This window comes from Sinohyriopsis cumingii, chromosome 15 (genome assembly GCF_028554795.1).
Source record: "Sinohyriopsis cumingii isolate HCF-2022 chromosome 15, ASM2855479v2, whole genome shotgun sequence".
Classification (NCBI taxonomy): Eukaryota; Metazoa; Mollusca; class Bivalvia; order Unionida; family Unionidae; genus Sinohyriopsis; species Sinohyriopsis cumingii.
This window is the reverse complement of record NC_142975.1, coordinates 86,412,581-86,422,798: the sequence shown is the minus strand read 5'-3', so window position 1 is coordinate 86,422,798 and position 10,218 is coordinate 86,412,581.

Here is a 10,218-nt window from a genome sequence, read left to right as displayed (position 1 = left end):
ATGACCTTTTGCAATTCAGCCACTGTGAAAGCTGTGTTGTACATGTAGCACAGCATATATGCGGAGCCCAAGGCTTGTCTTGGTCACCAACCTTGCATCCGAAGTAAAGATGATATGCCTTCTTCACTTGAGAATTGATACTTTTCTTCTGGTTGGCAAATGTCACTTCCCCACAAATATAGCAAAAATTGTCCGCGGTATTAACACACTTTCGAGGCATTACTGTTCTTTATTGTACGTAAATGGATAAAATAATAAGTTTTATGTAACAGTAGCTTGAACTGTCTCGCACAACGTCTAAAATATTTTAAATGCTGAACCTATCTGATTGGGCTTTATATAGTACACTGCTTACGTCAGCTTCAGCAGCCGCCTGGCATTAGTATAATAGGCCTACACATGTATAGTACACTGCTGACGTCAACTTACTTCAGCAGCCGCATGGCATTAGTATTGCATTGCATCAGAAAATGATGCAATCAACTGTGGATGATGTGAGCATGATGGTATTATGCAATGTTACATCATTATTCCGGATGTTGCTGCAGTCCTACTGGAGAAATTTACACAGTGAAACATAGAAAATGAGGTATATGAATATCTTCAAAACGAGAGCCAATACAAATTTTTCACGGTTATATTCGTGTTCGGCACACCAAAATACTACAGATTAGGGCCTTTTCAAGTCAGTAATGATTTCACTGTTGACCAGTGTAATCGTTTTTTAATCAAAATCCCACTTAAGTAACTCTCGCAATATGCTTTTATTTCGTCAGTAAACCCATTGTGAATTTCTTGACAAAACAAAATGTCGTATTCTAAGTTTGGACTAAATTTGTTAATTTTTTCCTTGTTTGTGCCGTTTACATTTATAGATAAAACTTGGAAGTTCATTCCTTCCATTTATCCGCTTCTCCAGGGTGTCGCATTATGGTTTTTATATTTGATTTGTTTGTAATTTGTTTTGAAACTGATTATATTATCTATATTTGAAATTTCAGGTGGAGGTACTAGCCCCCCCCCCCCCCCCCCCGTGCTGTTAGTGTCATTTGGCGACGTTTCCATTGTCTCATTTTCCGTCTGGGTTGTAGTGTTTTCCGTTATTTCAGTCTCTTGGTTTGTTGTCTCGGTCCTTATCGTACTTGTAGTCTCCTCCGTGCTCTCATATTCGGATTCCGTCTGTGTATTTCTTTCATCTTCTTCATCGTTTTCATTTTTTCCCATTTCATTCTCAGTCCCGCTTTCGTCAATTTCTGTTTCCCTCTTTTTCTTTTGTGCCTGATTTTTTTCCTTATTACTTTTTATTTGTGTGATGTTATATCTGTCCTATCCATTTCTCTTTCTTCTTCTTTTTCTTGTGGCGATTCTATTCCGCTTTCAGCCTTTCTTTTCTGTCTGTGTCTTCTTGGTAACGGTGTAGATGTCAATGGTGCTAAGGGTTCTATTCTGGTTAATTCATTTTCCTCTTCTTCCTGAATTTCTTCGTGTTCTAATCCTTGAAATCTATTTTTAACTGTGATCCCTTCTGTCGCTGGTGTTGCTATTGCCCCAGTTCAATTAGGGCTCAAAATTTGTTGCCATTCTGGGATTGTTTGTAGATCTTGTATTTCTGTCACGTCTATTTCCGGAAGCGTTGCATCTGTTTCTTGTTCTTTGTTTCCTTTTGTTTCTTTCCTATTTGTTTAATCATATTCAGTATTTGTTTCTGCTGTTGCCAAAGTTGTTGTTGTTGTTGCGACGTGTCTCCTGAAGTATTCTTGGGTGATGCTGCCTTACTCGCGTAGGTCTCTTTTTCTTTGGTGCTTTCAGATGGTGGTCTCTGGCCCGGACAGTCGTTTGGCCCATGTCCGATCTGCTGGCATATGGGGCAACTTCTTTCGTTCTCAGATCCCCTATACTAACTTTTGAGTTTGAAACCCAATACATAAAAGAAGATCGGGATTTTTTTTGCGTCTTCTCTGTTTACATATATGGTTCTATTGCCAGATTTTATTGGTGCAAAACCCCACACCGTTGCCATCTTGTGGGTTACTATTTTCACTCTGAATTTCCTTTCTAATTTCTGTATTAATTATTGTCTACTTCTAAAGGTAGCCCCATTAGTTGAATTTCTGTGAGCTTCGGCTCTATTTGTCTGATGAAGGGCTCAGTGGGCACCACCATAGCTTTCACTCCCTTTATTTCCAATTCTCCAACGTCCAGTAGGGGTATTTGGTCCTTAGTATAAATGATGCTCTTGTTTATCCCTGCATGTTGTATTCCGTCAATCTTGCCTATATTTACCCCAATTGTATGCAGTGCTGTTAGTACTTCCGCTTGTTTGGGCGCCGTGGGTGCCACTCCGAAATCTAAAGTCTGGCAACCTGCTGGATGGCTAACAATGAGCTTATTTTCCTCCACTCTTGTATGGAAAAATCTACCGAGCTTTGATCCCTTCTGTGCTGCCCTTACCGGCATGGTATCTGTATCCATTGTTTGCAGTTGTAGTATGAACAAATTTCACCAAGGTGGGTCTCATACCACTATTATATGAATAGCTACAAATCTATAGGTAACTGGAAATTTTGAAGGCGGTAATGCCTCTCAATGGGGATTGTCAATATGTTTTTTGAATACTTATTGAAACAAATCACCGATTAAACGTAGGCAAAACAAGTCATATAGATGAAAAATACAAAATTGTAGGATGCCTACCAACCCCAAACTGGGCGCTAGCACGCCAAAACTTTGTGAAAATACTTAATACAAACAAAATGTAAATGAATGTAAATGTAAAAGCTTCTCACGATAAATCTTGTCCACTGGTACACTGCTAATCCGTTTGCTTTGTTCGCGCCATTGCTAAAACAGACTGTTTTTCTCAACAAGGAGTGTAAGAACTACTTCTTCCATTCCTGAGCGTATGCCACCCACCCCCACCATTGTTTAGATCGCCATCTACATCTCTTATAAATTTGTACTGTGTTTTATACTAAATGTGAGTATAAAACCATGCTCTGGTCCTCGTAATGTCACGCTGTTTTCATGAGTATTAATGAATTTGTCAAGGAATTCATTTAAAGACATCAACAGTTCTATAAGCCCAAGAATATCAACATTAAGTAGAAAGAAGTTCACATGTTTGCAGTTATTGTGTCGTATTCATTTCCATGTTGGACCATGCGTGTGTCGTGCTGGAATTTCACATGAATATCTTAGGAAATTAATTAACGTTATCTTACCTTCCATGATTTTGAATATCAAAACCAGAAATATGATGTTAATCCATAAATTATAGACTTCAGTCATTCGGTGGAGTTTTATTTCCAAAACAGCAGTGATGCAGGATAATGATGGAATCAGTGTTCACAGGCGAAGAATCACGTTTCTCTTGTCAGACTTTTGTTGACCAATAAGTTAGAACTAATGTTACTGTTCATTATTTTAAGTTCTTGGTTATGTAGAACTTGTTATTTTACTTTAATGTGCAAACTAGTATGCATTTAATAGGGACTATTTCTAACCGTATTACAACTCATTGCATCAGCAGTACATTGTACTCTTGCTTGATTCGCATCAAAAATCACTTGTCCGTTTTGTTCACTTCTACTTAATCATAGGTATGAATATATAAATAAGATTAAAAGTAAAGACGCACACCACGGACATTGAGAGGACAACTTAATTCTGTCTAAATTTTGAGTGCAGAGGATTTTTCCATGCAGTTTGAACAGGTCACTCGGTTACCGCCATGGCTAACCCTGAGAAGGGCAAACATTGATTGGCTAACTAAGGTCATGTAAATAGGAGTCTATAAATACTGTGTGTACAGTTTGTGTGTGTGTGTGTGTGTGTGTGTGTGTGTGTGTGTGTGTGTGTGTGAGTGTGTGTGTGCATACACACAGACACACAGAAATATGCATATCAAGGCTGTTTCTTCTATACCTCTATATAAAATAAATTCAGAGCTGAATCAATTTTTCACCACATGTACAAGGACAAAATGGAAAGATATCGATTATATTTCGCGTTGATTTATATCATTTACTTATTTGATTTTCTCCTGAGCTGTACAATGCATTCACTGTTGCAGCAGAATCGGACCATCTGAAAAATACATCATACTAAGGTCTAAGCTAATATTACTCACAGCCATTATGACCATCAGCCAGAAGACAAATTGCATCCTTTATATTATTACTGTATGGTCATCAACCATGAGACAAATGACAGCCATTATATTATACTGACCATCAGCCAGAAGACAAATTACAGCCATTATATTATACTGACCATCAGCCAGAAGACAAATTACAGCCATTCTATTATACTGAACATCAGCTACAAGACAAATTACAACCATTACATTATTATGGCAGTCAGCCATAAGACAAAATACAGCCATTATTTTATGCCAACTATCAAACCAGAAAACCAATTACAGCCATCATAATATTACAACCTTCATCCAGGAGACAAATTACAGCCATTTTTTATGACCAACAACCAGGAGAAAAATTACAGCCATTATATTATACTGACCATCAGCCATGAGACAAATTACAGCCATTATATTATAACGAACAACCAGGGGACAAATTACAGCCATTATATTATAACAAAAAGAAAACAGGAGACAAATTAACGCCATTATATTATACTGACCATGAACCATAAGACAAATTACGGCCATTATATTATACTGACCTTCAGCCATGAGACAAATTACAGCCATTATATTATAACGAACAACCAGGGGACAAATTACAGCCATTATATTATACTGACCATCACCCAGATGACAGATTACTGAATCTTCTCCATTGGAAGATCTGTTGACCCCCCTTCAAATATTTTAATCCATTTCAAATCCTACTTCAGATTGCTCTGGCCACTCAAGCAAAATATTCCATCAATACTTCTTAGTATAAGCTCCAACTCTTGAGTCTTATTTATGATTCCAGATTTAAAGTAAAGTTTAATGATACAAGGAATTGTCTATGAATTTATAAAATTTTATGTTTCAAGGTATGTTTTTATTTAAATTAAAACTGCTGTAAATCAATTAGTTCCACTGAAGTAAAAGCTTAAAAAAAACTGGAAAAATATTTAATAGCTACAAAATAGCCAGAGATCAAAATTTAATAGCTGTTTAATCTAAAGGCTGTTATCTCGAAGATGTTATTAAATTTAAAATCTCCATCCTGAAAGATTTTAGAATTTCAATCCAGGGCTGTTATTCTCTAGAGTGTCCCAAAATGGTTACATGTTTTCACATCAACCAGACAACAAAGACATATTTCTTGTTACATATCAAGTTTAAAAGTGTAAGAAAGTGATATGGCTCAATATTATTTCTTTACACAGTAGCACATTATTCCACTTGTTATATAAAAGATACATCATGTATCAGCATGTATTTATACAAAATGATATTATTGACATGTGGTGAGTTCTAAACTATACATGTACAGTTTATAAACCAATAAATAAAAAGAATAGGTTAGCATCTGAATTAAAGGAAAATAATAGCAAAAATCACATACCTGGTTTTGTCTGTTTTCAGTCGCAGTTCCTTTAGGTTATGAACAACACCTCGCTTGAGATAGCTGATATAACTCTCCATAGCTTTGCCCTCAAAAACTAGCAGCTACGCAAAGAAGAAAAAAGAACCTTACCAGCATTAATTTGCCATCAAGTTTTTCTCCACATTTTTGTGTAATATATATATATATATATATATATATATATATATATATATATATATATATATATATATATATATATATATATATATATATATATATATATATATATATTAATGACTGCCCAACATCTGAAAGACAACATTGGAAAAGGGTAAGGGGCAGCTGGTTAAATTTAAATGTAATCATTATGAGAAATTATAAACTAGGTTTTTATTCAGCAGGGAACAAGTCCTGAAATTCAAAGATCAATGGGTTTTGTTTTTATTCGAAGAAAGTGATGAATGAGAGTTTGTTTTATTTAATGGAATGAGCATGGATTGTATGGGTTCCACTCTAAGGTGTAGGTACTCTTTGAAGTATAGTAACCATGGAGATTTCTGAAATTCTGCCTACTTTGCATATGTCAAAGAAAATCCATCGTATGACTTGTAATAGGAAATAAATTGTCAAGTCAAAATGTCAAATTACCAACACAGGGAAATGTTTCATATGAAGATTACTCAATGTAAAATGTAATAACTACCCTTTCATAACATGTACAGACCATGTAAATTTTTGGGGAAAATCTCCAGTCTAATATGCAAATGAATGAATCTGTGCAACAATACCTTGATGCAAAATAGAAATTTCCAGGTAAAAGATAAGCTTATATTGATACATATTAAGAATTTTGTTGATAATATTAATAACAATAATAACTGTAAAGATAAAAATATGTTAATAGATATATATTGAAGACAGACATAGGTAAAAGAAAATATTCACACATTAACAAAATGAAATATGTCAAAGTTTTCCATACAAATACTTTCCCTAACACTTCTTCTGTGCTTCTTGCAAAAATTTTCTTAAATATGAAGATAACATGATGATTTGTATTGGTTAGCATGCATTATAAGAAAATGAATATTTCACTCTTACCATACTATTTTGTGACGATTTATATATTTACATAATAAACATGTGCCAGGAACAGCCTCTTTGTTTTATCCTGTTTCAACACACAGTACAAGAAAATAAATAACATTATTTTGCACCAACTTTTTCATGTATTACTGTCATATAAAAAGAAATGCAAGTCCTAGTAATTACACATATGAAGAAATAATAGCAAGTATGTTACTGATACATCAAATGAGGCCCTGAGTGGCCGAGTGGTCTAAAGCCCTCTCCGTTATGAATCACTGCCATCTCACCTGTCTGTGTGGGTTCGAGTCTCTGATTCAGCCAATGTGGATATGTGAGAAAGCTTGCCAGTGGCTTCTCGTGGGTCGGTGGTTCTTTCCGAGGTTTTCCCGGGTTCTTCCTCCACCATTAATACTGGCCGCCATGTATAGCCTATTGTGTGCTGACAAATGTCATTAAACCTTACAACAACAACAACAACAACAACAAATACATCAAAGATGTTTACACGCATGAAAAAGACAAAAATATATCAATCCACACATATCACTCATCAAAATAGGTCAGGAAACTAGCCATAAGTTGCAATGCCTCTGGAGGAGTGTACCATTCTGTTTTTAGGCCTGGGGACAGAAAGATTGGAAACCATCAATTGGAACCTAATCACGAACGTCCCTATTAAAAACAAAAAGGAACCTCACCCAAAGACTACTTTTCAGTTATTTTGATCGCAATTCTGTTTTTTTTCCTGTTTATTTTTTCTGCTTCAAAATCAAAAAACACATTGGGGGTGATACCAAACAAATATAGGTGATGTGATGTGATTTATATTTTTAATGTAGCTTTAACAATTTTTCAGTCATATTGCTATGATGTTTTTCAGCGTGGCAGTTTATAGTGATGTCTAGTACTAGGGCGCCATGCCGCAGACATGTAGCATGATATCAAACACGGTCACATTATCCTGACACCAGGCCAACCAGTCCTAACACTAACCTCTAAATGCTGAGCGACCAGCGAGGCAGCTGTTTGTACCATTATTATAAGTCTTTGGTATGACTCGGCCGGGATTTGAATCCGTGACCTCCCGCATCCAAGGTGGAAGCTGTAACCACTAGGCCACTGGAGCGGTCACAAACAAATATAAAAAACTTTTGAATTTCAAATAAAAGAAGTAACTTCATAGTCCTGCAAGTTTCTCATAGCTTAAAGTCTGAATGTGTTCACACAAACAAAAATATGATAAATAAACATGGCTTCTGCACTTTGAAAAATTAAACTTTCTGAATTGATTGATGGATAGAAATACACACACACACACACACACACACACACACACACATTAATGGATATATAGATGTGTAGATAGATAAGTCATTGGATAGATAAAGCCAGTAATTTTATTACTAATTGGTAAATGGAAGAGAAAATAAAATTTCCATTTTGAATAGAATCGTGAAGGAAAAAGCTCATTGTAGTCAAATTTTGACACTGCCTGCCTAAACTATTCTTCATTTCACTGCTCGCATCTACCGCTCTGGTGACTTAGAGTGTCTGCCTTGGATGCAGACTTATAAAAATGGTACTAACAGCTGCCTCGCTAGGCGCTCAGCATTAAGAGGTTAGTGTTAAGACTGATCGGCCAGGTATCAGGATAATGCAACTGCGTGGGACATGATACTATACGTCTGCGGCATTATGCCCCAGTCCTAGACATCACCATAAACTGACAAACTACAGACATCAGAGCAATATGAAAAATTGAAAATAAAAAATACACATTATTAACATGACTTGCATCCTTATAGATTTCATCTGTTGCTGTATTGTTCTTTACATCGGCTGGATAACCTATCTTGGGGTAGATAACAGCTAGCTGCAAGATAATAGTAATTATGGTAATACAAATAATAATAACAATAATATGATAATGATTTTATCATCATCAAATACCAATCGAAATGTAAGGCTATAAATTAAGCATGCCTGATTAACTGGTTCTCGACTCATGTATATATGATATTTGATGGATTGTCTGAATGAAATGAAACAATTTTATGCAATGGCCGACCCATTTGTTTCAGTGAATTGTAAGTCTGATCAATCAATCAGTAAAGTTGCATCCTCTGACGTGAAGAAAAGTTCAATATTTGATGTTTACTGGTTCATAAAATTTCCACTTAGACATACCCCTATAGTATTAGGCTACTAATTAACCTTATCTATAATATGAACTTTTAAATGTTACAGAAATACTGAAAATGTCAATTTAGCACCAACACAAGAAAGTTTGATGTCACGAGAGTTCAATACAATGAATTATATACATCATAGAAGCTGTATAAGCCAATAAAATCTTTAGCAAGTGCAACTCAGCAGTACTTGGTCATACATTTGAATCTTCTGGCTGTGAGGGTTTTCCCCTGCGTTGAGAGGTGTCTCCTATCCCTCCCATCATTCACTGAAATCTCATGCATAGGCCAAATTATTGTTCAAAATCTTTTCCCATCTTTTCACAGTTTGCTTCCAGTGTAGTATATTTCCAGTGATGATGCATGTGATCACATTGTTAAACTGGATTTAGCACGGCAAGACCATTTAGTTCTAATTTCAACCAGAGCAAGACCATTTGGTTGCTAATTTCAACCAGGGCAAGACCATTTAGCTGCTAATTTCAACCAGGGCAAGATCGTTTAGTTGCTAATTCCAAGTAGGGCAAGACCATTTAGTTGCTAATTTCAAGCAGGGCAAGACCATTTAATTGCTAATTTAAATCAGGGCAAGACCATTTAATTGCTCATTTCAAGCAGGGGGCAAGACCATTTAATTGCTAATTTCAAGCAGGGCAAGACCATTTAGTTGCTAATTTCAAGCAGGGCAAGACCATTTAATTGCTAATTTAAAGCAGGGCAAGACCATTTAATTGCTCATTTCAAGCAGCGGGCAAGACCATTTAGTTGCTAATTTCAAGCAGGGCAAGACCATTTAGTTGCTAATTTCAAGCAGGGCAAGACCATTTAGTTACTAATTTCAATTTCAAGAAGCATTAAACAATCTCTCTTCAATTCTGTTGGCAGGGTCAGCTGGCTTCAGTGTTTTCAAGTTAATTTGTGATCAAAAGTAATTACAAAAGAGTTAAAGAAATGAAATGATTATGGCTAGATCACAAAAGAGCTCAATCAGCACAAAACAATTAACATTACTTGGATTCTCTCTACAGGGTAGCTTCTTATTTGCATTAGAGTCTATACAATGTTTAATTAAAAGTAATTCAAACAGAATTAAGGATATTAATTGATTATGTTTGGATAATGGCCCTTGAAAAACTCACCCAGGCTGTACAACATGGAAAGAAATTGTTGTGCACATTACAAATTATGGCCTTCTAAAACCTGGAAACAAGCTGATTTCAGTTGTACCTATGGCCAGAGGAGAAAACAATAATTCCCTGCCCCATCATCATTGGAATTTTCAAAGTTTGCTCTCAAAGATCCCACAACAAGGGAAGTAATTATAAAAAGAAAACAGTGAGAGACTTAGCTCTGCATTTTGGAAGTGTACTCCATGGTCTCAGAACTCTACTGCACCAACTTCTTCAGTGGCGTGTGAGGGCTCTCCAGAGGAC